Source organism: Bos indicus, chromosome 16, assembly GCF_029378745.1.
Source record: "Bos indicus isolate NIAB-ARS_2022 breed Sahiwal x Tharparkar chromosome 16, NIAB-ARS_B.indTharparkar_mat_pri_1.0, whole genome shotgun sequence".
NCBI lineage: Eukaryota > Metazoa > Chordata > Mammalia > Artiodactyla > Bovidae > Bos > Bos indicus.
Genome location: NC_091775.1, coordinates 70,519,792 through 70,540,328, shown reverse-complemented (window position 1 = coordinate 70,540,328; position 20,537 = coordinate 70,519,792). Strand labels below are relative to the sequence as shown.

The window sequence follows — 20,537 nt, the reverse complement described above, 5'->3', positions numbered from 1 at the left end:
ACACAGCACGCCAGGCCTCCCTGTCCCTTACCATCTCCCAGATTTGTGTAGTACATGTCTATAACAAGGTTACAAAGAGTTTCTTAAATTGATGATTGATGTTTAATTTCTATCTTTTCATCTTGATTAGACCGACCAGAACATTGTTTTACTAGGAAAAAGAAATTGGAGATTTTGATCCAAAGCTCTTCTTAGTTGGACACTGGCCTTCCGCTTAGGGCTCAGCTGCCTCTCCAGGGAAAGGCCCTCTGCTCTGTCCTTCTGCTACACAGGGCACAAAACTCCTCTGCTTTGGGTCAGATTGGCCATCTACCATCTGACACTGCTCTTATGGGCCGAGCTGCTAAACCCTCCCACAACTGTTTAAATGTGTATCACCTCAAATCTGTGGTCTGCAAATCTATCTTGCTGCAAGCATAGAAGTGCAGTCTATTTAACTTCTGGCATGAGATATTTTTTGCCTGTTTGTTTGTTTGTCAGGGGGACACCATAACATTGATTTTTATCCATGGACTATGCAAGTCCTTTCCCTCATCTTTGACCTTTGAACCCTAGCGATTCTAGTCCCAGTGCTTCGTTGGCTTGGCTTTTATTTTTTTTTATTTTGATATTAAAAACTCAGTAAGCCTTCATATTTCATTAAAATAAAATATAATCACTGTCTCACAATTTATTTAGCTGATTTCATGTATTTTGGAAATTTTTATTCTTTTTCTGACAGTCAGAAACATGTTTTCCCTCAAGAAATTACGAGGGACACAGGACTCTTTTAAATCCCTCCATTTCTCTGTTATTCTTATATACGGTCAAGTCCTCTCCCAATTCCCAAAGTTGCTATTCTTCCCCTTTACTCATTTTCTTATTTCTTTGCCACCATCAACCTTCCTCTTTCAGCCAATCAATTTATCTCTACTGAGAGAACCAAGGTTGCTGCTGCTGCTGCTGCTGCTAAGTCTCTTCAGTCGTGTCCAACTCTGTGTGACTCCATAGACGGCAGCCCTTCAGGCTCCTCTGTCCCTGGGACTCCAGGCAAGAATACTGGAGTGGGCTGCCATTTCCTTTTCCAATGCATGAAAGGGAAAAGTCAAAGTGAAGTCACTCGGTCATGTCCAACTCTTCGCGACCCCATGGACTGCAGCCTACCAGGCTCCTCCGTCCATGGGATTTTCCAGGCAAGAGTACTGGAGTGGGGTGCCACTGCCTTCTCTGAAACCAAGGTTAACAGGTGGGAATTCTTAGCCTTGAGTTTATAACTCATTCTGGAGTCTTCCCTGTCCCCTCCACGATTTGCTCCTTTTCCTCCAGTTTCCCGGGATTCACAGTCTGTCCTTCAGTATGCGCTCAACCTCTTCAACTGTTCTTCACCCAATCCCATCACCACTCTTCACTTACAGTATTTACCTCTGCTGGACTTCTCACCTCTCCCTCTCTGTTGACTTTTCATTCCTTTAAGTCTCCAGTCACACACGTAGAATTCTAGCCGTTCCTTCTCTGACTCTTTCCTCCTGACTGATTTGTAAGTATTGACACCCTCCTTCTATCCCAGGATTTTTATTTTTTAGTACTGATTTTATTTCACCATATATTGAGTGAGATTTTCCCCAGGTAATATCTTTTACTCCCTGAACTTCTCCTGGTCTCTGTGCTATTGAGGTGAGTGTTGTAATGTCTATATCAAACCTCATTTCTAAATTGCATTTTGCCTGCTGAACCATCTCAACCTAGCGTTCCACAAGCATCTCCAAACAACCGGTACCAAACTGCTCCGATCAGATTCCCCTGACAAAGTCTGCTCTGTGTACCACCTCTTTTATCGTCAGGAGTGGTATAAGTGTCCCCCAGTCACCCAGGCTGAACTGGGAGTCACGGACCCCCGCACTCACCCACATATCCAGCCAGAGCCTGCACTCTGTCTTTTCAAGTTCTCTGTGTCTCTTCCCCCCTCTATGCCCCCTGCTGCAGCTTGACCCTAATCATTTCTCTTTGGAACTCCTGGTGTGGTCGCTCTGCTCTAAGCAGTTTTCTATGAACTGTGCTCTTTCTGATCTCTAGCTGTCCCACATTCTTCCCACTGTTTCCTCTCCTTAAAACACCGCCTACTCTGATATTGATCGCGTCAAAAATTCCTGAATACAATCATCAACTGAGATCTTCCTTAACAACAACACAAAAAGTAGTTCTATTTAAACCTCTTTGTGCTTAAAACCCTCTAACAAACCTCCATTGCCCTTGAGATAAAGTTCAAACCTCTTAACTGGTATATCCATTCTCTTCTCTATACCTTTCTCTCACCAAACTTATGTCCACACTTTTGTGTCTTCCTCACAGGAAACTTTTGGAGAAGGCAGTGACAACCCACTCCAGTACTCCTGCCTGGAAAACCCCATGGATGGAAGAGCCTGGTGGGCTGCTGTCCATGGGGTCACAAGGAGTCGGACATGACTGAGCGACTTCACTTTCATGCATTGGAGAAGGAAATGGCAACCCACTCCAGTGTTCTTGACTGGAGAATCCTGGGGATGGAGGAGCCTGGTGGGCTGCCGTCTGTGGGGTCGCACAGGGTCAGACACGACTGAAGGGACTTGGCAGCAGCAGCAGCATACAGTGTTTTACATACAAAAAAGTAGAATCCTTAACATTCAGGCAATGAGTTCTATTCTCAAAAGTGCTTTGTGAGAAGACAGATTTCTTTTCTTGTCCTCTAAAAAGATACTTCTATTTGTATTCCTAAAAAATGATGCATTTATCACACCATTTCTCATAAGAAGAGTCCAGTTGAGATCACAAGATTTCTGCAGAGAGTGAAGTGATATTAGCAGAGCATCCTCTCCAGAATGCAATGCCTCATCAACAGAGGTGTAATGCAAGAGATACATAAAATGGCAGCTGCATCAGAGGAGTGTATGTACGCCCAGCAGGTGGGCCATGACAAAAGCCTGAGGCCCAACAGGGTGGTCCCTAGTTGCTAAGCACAACCAGCTGGGAGGCATGGCCTCCAGGGCCTCTTCCCATTCTTTATCTTCTGAGGTGGCCATTATTTCTGGAGATTCAGGCTCCATAACAGCATTGATCGCTTTACCAATTTTGCTTTGCTCAAGGCCCCTGCTGTAATTTCAAATAGAATTTTGTTAATTTCCATTTCTGCTGCTTCTTCCATTTCTCCTTGATCATCTATGCTTTCAAAGGTGTCCTCTAACATCCCTCCATATCCTCAGCCTTCATCATCTCTTTGGACAATGCACGCATTTCTTCATCTATTTATTTTATCTGTATCCTATAATCTGTTTGTTTGAACTAGATTTATGGAATCTTAACAAGAATCTGAATAGCCTTCATCACTTCTGTGCTCTTCTGCAAGAACCAGTCACTTGTAAGACTGCTAACGTGTTCGTCATCCCCATGAGTACAGAGTTCATGTGAGCCTGGGATGCATACAACTTGCTCACAGCCTTCCTTGACCTCCTCACCTCTATGGCCAGAATACACAGATAGCCTCCTGACCCTTCTTAGCAGCATCTTTCACAAACAGTCTTGGTTTTTCTGCTTCTCCTTGAATGTTTCAAGCTTGCCTGTTAGCAACTCTAATTTCCTTTCTTAGCCAACAAACTCAACATGCAAAAATTAGTTACATTTCTATATATTAACAACAAACTACCTGAAAAAGAAAGAAAACAATCCCACCTGTAACAGTATCAAAAAGGATAAAAATACTTAGGAATAAACTTAACCATAAGGTGAAAGATCTGTACACTGAAAACTATAAAACATTGATGTAAGGAATTGAAAACAAAAATTAATAAAAAGATAGTTCATGTTCTTGGACTGAAAGAGTTAGTACTGATAAAATGTTCATACAACTGAAAGCAACCTACAGATGGAATGCAATCTGTACCAGGATTTTAATGTCTTTTTAAAAAAATAGAACTAAAAAACAGGAAAATTTTCAAAAATAGAGATAAAAAACCCTGAAATCTGTCTTTTGAAAAATAGGAAAAAAAAAAAACCTTGAAATTTGGAACCACATGAGAGACTCTGAATAACCAAAGCAACCTTGAGAAAGAAGAACAAAAGCTGGATGCTTCACATTTACTGATTTCAAACTATTTGACAAGGTTATAGTAATCAAAATAGTATGGTATTGGCATAAAAACAGACACATAGACCAACGGAACGGAACTGAGAACCCCAAACTAAACCATTCATATGTGGTCAACCAGTATTTGTTACGGGAACCAAGAATATTCAGAGGATAAGATAGTCTCTTCAATAATGAAACCAGACCCCTATCTTACACCACTCACAAAAATTAACTTGAAATGGATTATGACTTGACCAGAAACTACAAAAGTCCTAGATGAAACCATGGGGGTAAGCTCCTTGATGTTGGTTTTGACAATACTGATTTTAGTTTGTGTGTTTGTTCAGATTTGATACTTAAAGCACAAGCAACAAAAGCAAAAATAAACAAGTAGGACTATATCAAACTAAAAAGCCTCTGCACAGCAAAAGAATAAGATGAAAAGGTAGACTACAGAATGGGAGAAATATTTGCAAACTATATATCTGATAAGGGGTTAATACCCAAAATATAGTAGAAGTTCATAAAACTTAACAGCAAAAAAAACCCAACCCCAAACCAAAGCAAAACCCCCAAATAACCCAATTAAATGTAGGCAAAGGACCTGAATATAGATTTTCCCAAAGAAGCCATACAAATGGCCAACTGGTACATGGAAAGGCACACGACATCACGAATCATCGGGGAAATGCAAATACAATCCACAATGAGATATCACCTCACACCTGTTAGAATGGCTATCATCAAAAATACAAGATATAAGGCTGGCAAGGATGTGGGGGAAAGGGAACCCTTGCACACTGTTGGTGGGAGTGCAAACTAGTGCAGTCACTATGGAAAAGAGTACAAAGTTTCCTCAAAAAATTAGAAATAAAACTGTCATATGATCCAGCAACTTCAATTTCAGGTATATATCCAAAGGTAATGAAATCACTATCTTGAATAGAAATCTGCATTCCACGTTCAAAGCAGTGTTATTCACAAAAGCCAAGGTATGGAAGCAACCCAAGTTGTTTGTAAATGGATGAATGAATAAAAAAAAGTGATACAGAGAGACAGACAGATACAGAGACACACACACATACAGGAATATTATTCAGCCATAACAGAAAGGAAATCCTGACATTTGTGACAGCATGGATGTGAACCTTGAGGGTATTATGTTGAGTGAAATAAGTTAGACAAAGATAAACACTATTAATAGATGATCTCACTAATATGTGGAATCTAAAAAACAAACTCACAGAGACAGAGTAGTTTGGTGGTTGCCCAGGGGTTGAGGCGGGGAGGCACTGGGACAGATGAAGGTGGTCACGGGTGCAAACTTCCAGTTTTGAAATGAATGATTTCTGGGGATCTAATGTACAGGAGGGTAACAATAGTTAACAGTATTGTTATATACATGAAAGTTGCAAAGAATACATCTTTAAAGTTCCACACACACACACACGTGCATAAAAGGTAACTGTGAGGTGATGGATGTATTAACCAACTTTATTATTAGAATCATTCTGAAATATACACAAATATCAAACCATCATATGTACACCTTAAACTTATACAATACATCAGTCATATCGTGATAAAAGTGGGAAAATTCAAGCAAATATGAACAAGGATAAAAGAAAAGAGAAAGAATAATAAGGCAAGAAAGCGCGAGGTATATCCCACGAAAGTCTGCACCTTTTCCAGGACAAGGAGAAAGAAACCAGAAAACTGTCCCTTCCTCTCCTCCACCTCAACACAAATAAAATAACTTACCTCCTCTAGGAGACCAGACAATTGCTGCCTCCAGCAGGAACTGTATTCCCCACTGATCTCTGAGACTGTGCGTTTTTGTAACTATTCTGAACAAATCACTGAATTAATTTCCTTTTTATTTCCTTACAAGAAAACTAAACTACTGATATACCAAAATGTTCTCCCTCACTGGAAAATTCCCCTGATTCTAATATTTGGGTTTATATGAATCCATTTGGAGTTAGTTTTAGGAGACATTTTTTTTTTTAAAGGAAACATTTAGTACTACAGTTGGTCTAAGTGTTCTTTTCTGTATAGGCCAATATAAGCTTTTTTCCCCCCTCATTCTTTGCTTTCTTCCTCTCATTTTTACTCACCCTCTGCTTTCAAAGTGCTACTTTTCATACCAAACATTTCATCCTCAAAAATGTTACAGACTTTTCAAGATGAATGTTGGTTCCCCAAATACAAACTCTAGGACTCAGATGCATCATTGGGGGTTAACTTCTCAGTACCATACATAAAGACAACGTTTTACAAACAGTCTCTGATTTTACAGACTTATCTGAGCACGTTTTACAGGAGACTGGGCAGGTAGATATTCAAGGCGCCTTGTCCTCAGCACCCCTGCCCGTATCGTAGTCTGCGGGGGCTGCCATAACAAAATACCATGCATTGTGTGGCTTAAAAAACAGGACTTTATATTCTCAGAGGTTTGGAGGCTGGGCAGTCCAAGGTCAAGGTGCTGGTTTCTGCTGAGCTCTCTCCGGGCTAGTAGATGTCTGCCTTCATGCTATGTTCTCACACGGAGAAGAAAGAAAGAGCATGGGCCCTCTCGTACAGTCTTATTAGGACACTAATCCCCTTGGATGGATCAGGGCTCCATCCACCCTTATGATTTTACTTCATTTTAATTACTTTCTTATTCCAAATATAGTCATACTGTGGGATTAGGGTTTCAACATAAGACTTTGGGGAGACAGGATTCTGTCTCTAGGACCCTTCCCCAATACTATAAAGTGAAAACAGACAGAAACTCACAACAAATATCCATGTTTAACTTCATTACCCATTGGCAGAAATTAATTATGAAAAAGAATTAGCAAGTTGTATCATCTACCACTACTCCTTCTGCTGCTCAGTAGGTTGAAAATAACTTTCCTTGTGCTTCAAAGCACTTTAGGAGAGCTCTTTTTCTTTAACGTGAAGGTTAAAATGGCTTGGTAACTGGACTTAAGGTGATAATCACTTTGTAGTACATATAGATGTTAAATTTTAATGCTGAAAACCTGAAACACATAATAAAAAAGTTTTTTTTAATGAAAAAAAAAAAAAGATTTCATATAATCCCATAACAGCCCTTTTACCCCTCCTCTTATGTTACCCCTCCTTCTTCCTTCTCCCTTCTCGTAACCGCTAGTTTGTTCTCTATTATCTGTGAGTCTACTTCTTTTTTTGTTTTATTCACTAGTTTGGTTATTAGATTCCACATATAAATGATGTCATACAGTGTTTGTCTTTCTCTGTCTGACTCAGTAGCTTCTTATTTAAAAAATATTGGGGACTCTTGGCCAGAGAATCATGTTGAAACATGTTTTGACAGAGCCTTTATAAGCAATTACCCTTCCCCCCTGCTGAAGCAAGCATTCCTCACATCTGCTGAGCTCTGCAGATTCACAGAGCACTTCAATACCAGTTATTTAATCTTCACAACCACCAAGCAAGACGTATCAGTAATCATGATAGTATTAATAACAAAAACTTTTATTGAGGGCTGACTTGGTGTCTGTTACTACACCAAATGCTTTGTGTGAATTAGGTCAATTGTCATGACAATAACTCTGATTATTCCTGTTGAAAGATGAGGAAACCAAAGCTCAGAAAAAGTAAGTAAATTGTCCCCATTTTACAGACCCAGAACCAAGCTTTCTAAGACGCTTTCCAAGGCACCATGCTGTTTCTCAGCATCTCCAAGTCACCCTTGGGGGCTGAGACCATTTTGGTGCCCTTTAGGGGGCTCACCATCCCAGCCTGGAAGAGATCAGTCACAGTGGTCTATCAGCTGTGCCTGTAAGCCATGGTTTGTACACTCACACAAAGATATCTCAAAAGTGAAGGCAAAGGGCATGATCCCAGTTGGAAACGACTAATGGGGATCCTTTGCCTCTGAGGCAAGAGCTCCAATCTACAACGAGAAGCGCCAGTTCCACTGGCACGCTGTCTACATAATGCGAACCATGGCATTTGGCAATGGCTCTTAAATTTGGCACACACCACACTCCTCCTGGACCCACGAGATAACATAACCAAATGTTTTCTGAGGCTGTAAGAAATGCATGCTTTGCAGGTAGGAAGAAAGGCAAACATCATCCCTACAGGGGGCTCGCCTCATCCGATCCCAAGGGCAAAATGGCTCAGTCCCCGCCGATCCTCCAAAAGGTTAAATGTGAGCAAGGACCCAGATAAATGGTCACAATGCAAACAAAGTCATGTAAATAAATGCATCTCTGATCGACGCGGGCTGGTGATGCCAAATATACCATCTGCACCATTTCTCATGATGAGTTTTTTTTTTCCCCCCTGCAAGTCCCAAGCAGTGAGAAGATGACCATGTTTATGCAGACCAAGGTATGCTTCATTTGACACTCTTGGAAATTTAAAAAAATTTTCAGATCCACAGAGAATCAATAGCATTTATATTTTTATAGGTAAGCTTGAAGTTAGAAGAGAGAAATCTCAGTAGAAAATATAGGGCAAATGTCTGGGGCCTAAAAAGGTACTTGTCACATACTGTGATTTTCAGAGAACCCTAGTTACATCTGCAATCTAAGACTCTTCAACTTGCCCATTCATTTATTCACTTAACAAAAGTATTGTTGTTGTTTAGTCGCTAAGTCATGTCTGACTCTTTTGCACTTCATTGACTATAGCCTGCCGGGTTCCTCTATCCATGGGATTTATCTGTTGACTCAAATGATAAAGAATCTGCCTGCAATGCGGGACACTCGAGTTCGATCCCTGGGTCTGGAAAATCCCCTGGAGAAAGGAATGGCAACCCACTCTAGTATTCTTATCTGGAGAATTTCATGGACAGAGGAGCTGTCCATAGGGTTGCAAAGGGTCTGACACGACTCAGCGACTTTCACTTTCATTGTTTTGTTTAATCTCTATATCATGTTGCCATGATACAGAAATATTCCTGGCCCAGGGGTCAAACCTGCATCTCCTGCGTCTCTGCACTGGCAGGCAGATTCTTCACCACTAAGCCACCTGGGAAGCCCCAATGACTTTGGAGTTAATATTCTAACTCTTGCATAACACAGAATTCTGTGGCTGCTGCTGCTAAGTCGCTTCAGTTGTGTCCAGCTCTGTGCGACTCCATAGACGGCAGCCCACCAGGCTCCCCTATCCCTGGGATTCTCCAGGCAAGAACACTGGAGTGGGTTGCCATTGCCTTCTCCACAATTCTGTGAGAGAAACAACAAAAAACACCTGTAGATGGAGTGATAGTTGTTTTAGTAGAGGAGCCACAGCTAGAGGAGTGATGATCCCCACTCTTCTTGAGGGGGACAGGGTGGAGGACGTGGAAGGAGGAGAGAGCACCAGGGAGTGCAGGAGAAGCCGCAGATAGGAAGGGGCATTTGAGTTGGGCACTGAAGGATGAGTAGGAGCTCTCCATGCAGGCAAAGGGCAAAGGAGGGGATGTTCTTGGAGCAAGGACACAGGGAGAGGAAAAGCACTTCTGTTCAAGGAGTGATGTCTAGGCTACTCTGACTTGAGACCAAGGTGTCTGAAAACAGTGGAAGAAAAGGAGAAGATACAGCCTGGGGGCTGGTCTGGGGTCAGAGAGTGAAGGCAGAGTTGGTAATATTAAAGCCTTGGGATTTATTTTAATAGGCCAAGGTAAATCATTTGTTTACATTTTACAGCAAGGCACTGACCTAATCTTAAAGATTTGAGTTTTAGAAAGGTTATACTGGGCTAAATGGAGTGGGCCTTGAGGCTGTCAAAATGTTCGTAATTTGTCCCCAAAACAGAGATGGTGCAATCTTTCCCCAGGAGGTTAAACAAATTTCCCAAATGCCAGGATGCTGGGGAACTGCACCCAGGGAGCAGGCCCCCACCTCTGTCCCGCAGGAGAGAGCAGGGTACCCACTTGGGCCCAGGGCCCAGCTCTGTTGCCTACCTCCCCAGCAGCCACAGGCGGAGAAAAATGTTACAAAGTAAGGAAAACAAGGAAACCAACTCGCAAAAGCCTTTTCAGTACTCCAAGAAAGAGACTTTTCGAACACAAGACTCTTTCCTATGAGAAGGACAGAGGCTGTGGTTCCTGTTCTGTCTCCATTCAAACCAAGACCCAACCACCTCCACAAATGTAGTCAGTCTGCAAATAAAAATGCTTTTGCTACCAACGCTTCTGTCAGGCACAGGTTTCAGTGTTTTTCAAGCTTTATGTTTTTAATACCCTCATTAATATAACATGCCCTTAGCTGTTGGTATGATGCAAGCACTTCACTGGTATCTTTTTTTTTTCTTTGCTGTGCCACACAGCATGTGGGATCTAGTTCCCTGAGCAGGAATTGAATCCAGGACCCTGGTAGGGGAAGTGCAGAGTCTTATCCACTGAACTCCCAGGGAAGTCTTCAGTGGCTGCTGCTGCTAAGTTGCTTCACTTGTGTCCAACTCTGTGCGACCCCATAGATGGAAGCCCACCAGGCTCCTCTGTCCATGAGATTTTCCAGGCAAGAGTACTGGAGTGGGGTGCCATTGCCTTTTCCAAGTCTTCAGCGGAGTCTTAAAGAAATGCTCTTGTTCTCTTGAACATCTGCCCTGCCTGTGTCAGCCCCTGACTCAGAAGCGGATGGCCCTGACACCCATTTCCCCCCACACGTGGAACCTTTAGCTCCTTCAGTATGGCAGCTGCCCCCACTTTTCTGAGGGTCTCCATCGCTCTCTATACATCCCCTCACCCTCATCTCAGGGCAGTCATGGGACTCAAAGAAGCCGCCAAAGCAGAGAAACCTCTGCTGGGAAGGAGGACCAGGTGAGCAAAGTTCTGAGCAGAAACCCGTGCAACCACGGCAGGCAGGCAGGCACTTAACTGGGGCTTTTAAAAAAAGTCTTCCAATGAGCATTCATTGACCATTTGCTGCACCTGCTACAAAATCCTAATATGGCCCAGCAGCAGTAAGAATTTGCACGGAGGTGCCCACTGCTTTATCATGGAAACCAACAGATTTTCCTAAAATCCTGCAAAGGGAAGAAAGATCCTTCCAGGTCACATTTAGCACCATGGTCAGTAGTGTGGAATGTGGTCTCAGCAGAGGAAAAGCAGTGGGTCCTGGGCCAGTAAGCAAGCCTCTGGTCTAACGAGAGAGAAAACCCACAGAGCACGTGCTAACTTGACTTCACTTCTGGTCATAAAGCATCCGATCACTTTACTAGTGAAACGGTAAAGTAAAACAGCAATTTTTTTCTATTCTGCTCTCAAAATCATCTTTCTTCCCTGTTACTAAAATTGATTTCATTCCCATTTAGCTATAAGCCAAACAGAGCCCTGCATCCACCATCTCCCAGTTCATTTTCCGTCGTGTCCTTTTATTTTAGCTTTAGAACCTGAATCCTTGTTTACACGTAAATAACTCAGGGTTACTTATGCTGATTTAAAAACAAAAAGAGACCACTAATCATCGATTGTTTGATATATACCATTTACAGCAAAAGATCCTATTCCCACTGATCATTTTTTGTTATTAAAATGTAGTTTTTAGCTCTTTTTCTCTCAGGGACTGGGTTTAGATAATTGAGCTCTGAAGAAAGATTGAAAACTCTTTCCGTATAAATGGAGGGGAAAAGTCTGAAATGCTAAGTACTAACTCGTAGTCCACTATCGTCCTTATCTTTAATAATGGAAACACAGTTTAGCACACCATGCAAAAGAGCATCCTTGTATTTTTAAATTGCAAGTGTCCAATTATGTACAAGGGTCAAGACAAAATTGATCTGAAGGAGCTCAATTTTAAAATCATTTTAAAAATCAGGACAAAGGATGCCACATTATTCAACTAAAATGTTAAAAAATGAAAAGTATTATGCATGCCGCATGGCGGAAGATCAGATTTTTATTAATGCAAGTTTTAAATGCTGATTAATCCTCTCGAGAGTCAGTTTCCCAAAGCATTGGACTGTATTCAAGTCTTTTTCAAAACGGCACATCACTTCCATTATTCTGAATATTAATTGAACAACATTATAACTAAGGATACAAAGCAAGATTTAAAGCATGATTACAGCTGTCAGTGCTTACATCTAAATAAGTCATTGGAAATTCAAGCTTAGAAGAAAAAATATGGTGTAAATCGGTCTTAGAATGGTGAAGCTCTCTCAGCCTTTTTCAAAAATGAATTTGCTGCTTTAGGACTTGAGAAAGCTTCAGCTGTGACTTGGTCTTACTATATTTATCTGGGCAACTCTCAATCAGAAATCAGAGTTCTGTTTTTTTCTTGAGATTTGGGACAATGTCAAGGAGATTTTCTTTTGAGGGAGAAGGAAAGGGAGAGCCAAAGAATATTAATAGTTGATAGAATTTCCCATTTCCTCATTTTATATTTCTACTTCAGCCTCGTGTCTATACTCAAAAATCAAACAATTAAGCAAATTTAATCAAATGAGCTATTATGGTTCCAAAACAATTCATTAAACCGAGAGTCAAGCAACTGAAAGTAACTAATGACTTATTTTCACAACAACCTATTGTCTAAATTCAACTTCTTTTACTTCCTAAACCCAGTTTGGGGGTAGGTGAAAATCCCCACTTCCCTACCAAAAGCAGAGTAAAATGCTGACTTCTATTACCACCTTGGGGGAATTTTAGTTTTGTTTCTTTAAATGGTTGCTCTGTATCTGAGTGATAGCTCTTTGTTTGAAAGGATGCAAAAGCTACTCTCACATCTAATTCTAGTGAGATAAATGGCATTATGAAGGGAATATTAAAAATTTACAGCCCCCTTTACTAAGTTTATTTGTCAGCCAAACATGCTGAATATTGCATAGCACACACACACACACAAAAGCATGCCACCCCGACGATGAAAAAGATATGAGGAAATAATGATGCAGTGATAACAAGTCTGATGGAGTTTGCATATCTCCATTGCTGTTGGCATGTCGTTTAATTGTATTGCGCCAAACCGGCAGAATCGCACAATATGTTAGTGTAAAGGGTCCACAGTTTAAGCGGAAAATCTAGAAGTGTTAACTATACACTGTCTAATTATACAACCTTACTGTCCCAGAATGTGATTTCAGAAACCATTTCTGACATATGGGAAAAGGATAGAACAGCTGGTCATTAAGGTTTTCTCAAGACTATTTAGCAACACACTTGAATGTAATTAAAGTGAGACACTAAATACTGCACTTGTGGTACAATGTATTTTTAATTTTTATGGCATGTGGTAAAAGTAAATAGATGCAAAGCATTCAAGTTTCTCCAGTAGGCATCCAACTTGTCAAAGATGCAGTGTCTGTTTGGCTGATTGTAAGCCGGATCCTGGTGCTAAGTCATAGACATCCATTTGGGATGTTTAAGGTTGTCTTAAAGGGACTGAATTTGGCAATACTCTGAGGGATGTTTAATTGGAACTCCCAGACAAAGCATGAGATGAACTCATTCATTTATTTATTCATTCATTCATCAAACACGACCTGGAATAATTTTAGATGATAAAGACATTGGCCCTGCCCTCGAGTTACTCACAGCTTATTATGCTTAAAATACAGAGTGAAGGAAGATGATTAAAGGGTACCATAGGAACCAAAAGGGGTATCAGGTCCAAACCGGTGATGTCCAGCAAAACCCCCTGAATAGGAGTCAATTTAAGCTGGAAGAAAACAAGTGAGCAAGGGGTAAGGACAGTCCAAGCAGAGGAAGCAGATTATGCAAAGGTTTGGAGGTGAGGGTTTTGTAATAAAAATACGATCTTTATACTTACTGAACATTTACAACATCCTGGCACTAGGCTAAGCCCTTGATACATATTATCTCATTTAATTCTCCCAGGAATTCTATGTGTTAAGTACTATGGTCTACCCTTTACAGATGAGGAAACTAACAGGATTCAAACCCAGGTTTGTCTGCATCTCAAAGCAAACTTTTTTCAAATTGCCTCCTCCCAACTGATAGGAAGAGCCAAGTCTATTTAGTTTTTAAAGAACTTAGTGTATAGACTCTTCAGTCCCTGTTAAAACCCTGTGATTAAGAGAAAGACAAGCTACAGAGTAGGAAAAATATCTGCAAATCGCATATCTAATAAAGGATTTATATCTAGATATATAAAGAACTCCCAAAACTCAATAGTAAGAAAATAAATCACCCAGTTAAGTAGCTGAGCAAAAGATCTAACAGATGGTTCTCCAAAGAAAAAAATGTAATGCTAAATAAGCATATGAAAAAATGCTTATCATCATTAGCCATTAGGGAAATGAGCATTAAAACCACAAAGAAATATCATTATGTTCCTATTAGAATGGCTAAAATAACAATTAAAAAATCATGACAATACCAAGTGCTATCAAGGGTGTGGAGCAACTGGAACTCCTATACATTGCTGATGGGAGTGCAAGATTGTACATCCACTCTGGAAAATGTTGGTAGTTTCTTATAAAGTTAAACATATGCTTACCATATGATCCAGAAAACCCACTCCTAGAGAAATGAAAACCTATGTGAATATTTGGAGCACAGTTATTCATAATCTCTGAAAACTAGAAACAATACAAATATCCTTCAGCAAACGAATTGGCAAATTGTCTTACTTTCACACAGTGGAATACTGATCAGCCATGAAAAGGAATGAACTAATATACACAACCAACTAGAATAAATATATGCAGTGTTGGTAAATGGAACTCTAGTCATTAGGGAAAATATAACATTCCAGGTACCACACTAGACTTGCCAAGATTTCTTCTTTGGTCATCTAATCTTCCAACAGATCTATGAGATAAACTTTAATATCCCCTTTTCACAAGCAAGGAATCTGAGGTTCAAAGCAGTTAAGAAGCTTCCCCATGTATGTGAGTGCAAGTGCACTCACAGACACACACACACGGACATACACCTATACACAAAGCTGAGGAGTCATAAGGCCAATGTAGAAGCCCATAGTTTTTCCATCATGGTTGGTTAGTGCCTACTTTGATTTATATTGCTACCTAACTTTACAGAAGATATAGTAATTCTGAGAAAACAGGACATAGCATGAGGAATTATGAATCGTGATTAAGAAGCCAGATCTGAGACACTCCAGGGGTGAGCTCTGTTTGTGGGATTACTTTGGCCTTCTCTCTTCTCTTCTCTTTCTATCAAAGGGTGTTTTATTGTTCATTAGAATCTTCAACAGACAGTGGCTGAGGAAAAAAAGAAGATATGAAACTCAAACCGACTCACTTTACTCCTTACATTTTTGTTGTTTAGTTGCTGAGTCGTATCTGACTCTTTCATGACTCCGTGGACTGTAGCCCACCAAGCTCCTCTGTCCATGGGATTTCCCAGGCAAGAATTCTAGGGGATTGCTAAAGTGGATTGCCATTTCCTTCTCCAGGGGATCTTCCCGACCCAGGGATCAAAGCCATGTCTCCTTGCATTGGCAGGAAAATTCTTTACCACTGAGCCACCAGGGAAGCCCCCACACAGATGTCTAGAAATGTTGAAACTTTGGCTAATAAGAAACTGAAAATTGGCTGTAAATAATCATCCTCTTTACAACTGCTGTCTTCTTCTTAGTATAAATGACCAAGCAATGCTGCAGCTGTGAGCTCTGATCCTGTAGTTTCAACCTCTTCACCACCACTGTGAAACTATGTATCTTTCATTTTCCTTAATGCTTCTTAAGGGGCAGTCCTTCAACCGTGAAGATTACTTTGCTGCAAAAGGACATGATTTGGAGTTGTTTTCCACCATAGGAAGAGTAGAATTAGAGGCTCATCCACATTCCCTTATTCTCTCCCAATCTCTATTGTCATCATAGTAGCTGGACACAGTGAAAGAACATAGACTTTTGGCCAGAGAACAAAAGAAAGCTAACTGACCCACGTGGGCATTGAACCCTCGACCTCATTAGCATTGTTTTCTCACCACCTCTGCTAACAGAAAGCCCAATTATGAACACTGAACCAAAGAGGGAAGTCACCTCTTCACCTGGAGCCAAGAAAAGCCTACGACAGCTGGTTGTTAAGAAGGGAGTGCTTCTCCAGGCAAATAACCACAGCATGGACATCCATAAGCAATTTCTAAGCTTCTTCCAACCTTGCATGGCTCAATCGAACAAGAATTGCTGTCAGTGTGGTTTCCAGTCTGAGAGGTGACAAAAGTTTTAGGACCAACACCTTAACGACGGACATGCTGGAGTATACAGGGTGCACCTTCTTACAAAGATTCTCAAGTCTAAACCAACTTAAATCATCTGTAATTGTAATCCCCCATTCTTATTCCTCACTTTGAAACCCTTCCCCACTGTTAATCTTCACATTCGAAGCCCTGCCTATAAACAGAACACTTCTTTTGAGTGTCCACTGAGGGATCTATGGCAGAGATATTTACACAGTTGATTTTTCAGTTGAAATGAGTCTTGTTACTCTATGGCATCATAGAGGTTCTTCAAAGTGGTTCTTAAACTGTTAATTACAACTTCCTTGTTCTGAAAGGTAGTGAATTTGTAAGATTTGTGTCTCTGTATATGAGTTTATGTGCGCATATAATTATTTAGGAATTTTTTAGAATTTAAGTTGAGTTATATCTAATTAGTTGTATTTCATTTTTTGAAAACTAAAGTTACTCCTATAATCTCCTGGAATGCAATGACTGAGTAGGTCAGTCAAGGCATGATGATAATAAAATCAAAGAAGACGGCTCAATTCCCTGACCAGTTATAGGGCTTTTTTTTATAGTAATGGGCCACAACTCCAGGCAGAGACAATCAGCTCATACATGGTGTGATTTTCATAATAAGAACAAGGAGAAAGGGCATGATAATTCATTGTAGAAACACATCTTCTTTACTGGAAGAAAAAAAAGAGCCAATTCTGATGGTAGTTGGTTTAGCTTTATATTGTTCTCATATACAAGGGTGGCATTACTTAATGAATTAGAAGATGTATGTCCAGAAACTAGAGTTGACCCACTCAAAGATGAATTATAGTTCTAGACTCTAAATTGTGCTTATATTTCAGAATGTATTTTACTTTAGAGAAGACTTTTTGATCCTATGGATTTGACTGCTAGCTCTTCCTACTATTCTATTCTTCCTAGTACCAGACAACAACTCATTTCCTACCAAGCTCATGCAATGACATAAAGTGTATCTCAAAGATACTGTGAGCTCAGTTCCAGACCACCACAATAAAGCAAATATTGCAATAAAATAAGTCACACCAATTTTTAAATTTCCCAGTGCATATAAAAATTATACTTACATATACTGTGGTCTATGAAGCATGCAATAGCATTATGTCTAAAAAGCAATGTACATACCTTAATTTAAAATACCTAATTGCTAACTGTCATCTGAGCCTGTAGCAAATCAATCTTTTTGCTGGTGGAGGGTCTTACCTCCATGTTGATGGCTGCTGACTGATCAGGATGGTGGTTGATGAAGTTTGGGGTGGTTGGCCAAAAAATCTGTTTGGATTTTTCTATAGCATTTGCAGAGTATGTCTCCATCAGACATCCATCGTTTTTTCTGAGCGATGGGTCTCAAGAGTGGGCTTAAACTTTCCATTAAACCATGCTGTAAACAGATGTGCTGTCATCTAGACTTTGTTGTTCCACTTATAGAGCATAGGCAGAGTAGATTAGCATAATTCTTAAGGGCCCCAGAATTTCAGAATGGGAAATGAACAATGACTTCAAGTCACCAGCTACAATAGCCTCAGACAAGAGTATCAGTTGGGCTTTTTGAAGCCAAGCATTGACTTCTCCTCTGTAACTACGGAAGTCCTAGGTGGAGTCTTCTTCCAAAAGAAGACATAGAAAAATTGGTAGCCATCAATTGCTTAATGATCTTTGTTAGCTCTTCTGGATAACTCATTGGGCCTTCTATATCAGCACTTGCTGCTTCACTTAGCACTTTCTGGAAATGGCAGCTTTCCTGAAACCTCATGAACCAACTTCTCCTAACTTCAAATTTTCCTTCTGCAGCTCCCTCACCTCTCTCAACTTTGTAGAACTGAAGAGAATTAGAGCCTTGCTCTGGATTAAGCTTTATAAGCAAATGTTGTGGCTGACTGGACCTTCTATCAACACCACTAAAACTTCCTCCATATAATAAGGCTGTTTTGCTTTCTTATCATTGGTGTGTTCACTGAAGTAGCATTTTAAATTTCCTTTAAGAACTTTTCCTTTGCACACCCAACTTGGCTGATTGGCAAAACAGGACTTGCTTTCAGTTTATCCTGGCTTTGGACATGCCTTCCTCACTAAGTTTAATCTTATTTTTAGATTTTTATTTAAGATAAGAGACATATGACCCTTTCTTTTGTTTGAACACTTAGAGGCCATTGTAGGGTTATTAACTGGCTTCATTTCAATACTGCTGAGTCTTAGGGAATAGAAAGGCCTGAGGAGAGGGAGAGAGATGGGATGGCTGGTTGGTGGACCAGTCAGAACATATATAACAATTAGCAGTTAAGTTAGTTGTCTTATATGGGAGTGATTAATGGTGTTCCCAACAATTACTGTAGTAACATCATGGATCACTGATCACAGTCACCATAACAAATCTCATAACATGAAAAAGTTTGAAATACTGGGATAATTGCATAAATGTTACATAGAAATAAGAAGTGAGCAAATGCTATTGGAAAAACGGTGCCAATAGACTTGCTTGATGCAGGGTTGCCACAAATTTATGTACGTGTGTGTGCATGCTCAGTTGTATCTGACTCTTTGCGACCCCATGGACTGTATAGCCCGCCAGGCTCCTCTGTCCATGGGATTTTCCAGGCAAGATTACTGGGTGGGTTGCCATTTCCTACTCCAGGGATTGAACCCACCTCTCTTGCATCTCCTACATTGGCAGGCAGGTTTTTTACCACCTGCAACTACCAAATCTTACACAAATTTCCATTTGCAAAAAACACAGTCTGCAAAGTGCAATAATATAAAGCACAATAAAATGAGGTCTACCTATGTAGCCATAGAAAACCCAGTTTGAGTCAATTCTGACTCTGTCTGACAGGCTTTGCTAGTGTCCCAACATCTCATTCTCCTCTCCTTCCAGGTATAAAGAAGATGACATAGCCCTACTCTTTGAAGTTAGTGTGTCCACATGAGTAATTTGGACCAATGAAATATGAGCACAAGAGTCCAAAATACTGAACTGCTTGTACTCAAGGCAGCAAACGCAGAGGCAAACCGGAGCCTCCTGGTGAGACACCAGCACCAGAATCGATAGCATCTTGTCAGCCTGTGATCCTGAGTGATGTCTCTGTGGAGCAGACCTACTCCTGACCCTATACCTCCATCTCTAGCTGGCAGGTAAGCAAGAAATCAACCTGTGCTATTTTAAGCCACTGACAGTTTGAGGTTGTTACTTTCTCCAGGACATCCTGACTGCCTCACTAGAGAAGAAAGTATCAGTGTTTCAGCATCTCAGCCTTTCCAGGCTTTATCTTTCCAGAAAGATAACAACTTTCAGGTTATCTGAAGTCTTGGCAAGCATCCCAAGAATCAAAGTGCTCACTGAGGCACTTCCTACAATACTGGCCTTGCCTGTGTTACTGGGTTCATGCCTCAGTTTCCCCTCTGAGTAGTGACCTGACTCTTCAGTAGCCTGGCTCTCTTGGACCCTCCATAACATCGCGACCAATTAGTGGGCTTAAGAACACTTGACATGAGACAAAGAGGCTGAGAACAAAGCAGGAGCCAACAGTCTTCATAAGTGAAGTACATTGGTAGCATAGTCAGACCACTGTGCAAAACAGAAAGTAAAAATTTCCAAATTGAAACAATCTGATGGAATACAAGACAACTCAGGATCTTGCCTAAAGGTTGATATGGTTTTTGATGCATATAACTCTTCTGGATTGGGCAGAAGGAGTGATAAGTGTGGACTTTGCTATATCCTCAGCCCTAGGGTGTATATGGGGCTGCGCTACTAGCTTCGATGATTCTAGCTGAAGGATAAGGAAAGAATAGCTGCATCAGCCAGCGTTCACCAAGAACTGTGTGTGCCTACCAAAAATGCAGGAAGATTTGGACTCTTTCTGTAAGAAGCCCTTATGTTTAGGGTGAGAAGAGTTAATATACATGAAACACTCTGCAAGCATTATTAAACAATAGGTACTTTATTCAGCTTCCATTGATGTGCCTCTAGCTACCATAGGATTGCAGAGAAGAGAAAGAGGAATCTCTGGGGAAAGTCAAACAATTTTTACACAGAAGGTAAATTTTTATAGGGAGCTTAAAGAAAGGGTGGAAATTGGATAGAGTAAAGGAAAGAATAGAAAAAGAGTGAGCAAGGGCCTTGAAGTAACAAGAGGGAGTTGTGTTAGCAGGAAGTCAGCCGGTGAGAGAATAGGGTGTTGAGCAGTGAAAATAATTTGAGGTTGAAGAGTGAGGGGTTGTCTAGAAGGGAGCGAAACTTGGCAAGCAGAAGAATTTACACTTGCTGGGGGAGAAACTGAAAATCCCTAGAAAATTCACCCAGAAGACACGCTG

At 40.7% G+C, this 20,537-nt stretch overlaps 1 pseudogene; it reads right to left on the bottom strand.

Moving 5' to 3' along the window:
• Positions 1-2,891: 2,891 nt before the first annotated feature.
• On the bottom strand, positions 2,892-17,435 carry LOC109570206 (charged multivesicular body protein 3 pseudogene; annotated as a pseudogene).
• Between the last annotated feature and the right edge of the window lie 3,102 nt (positions 17,436-20,537).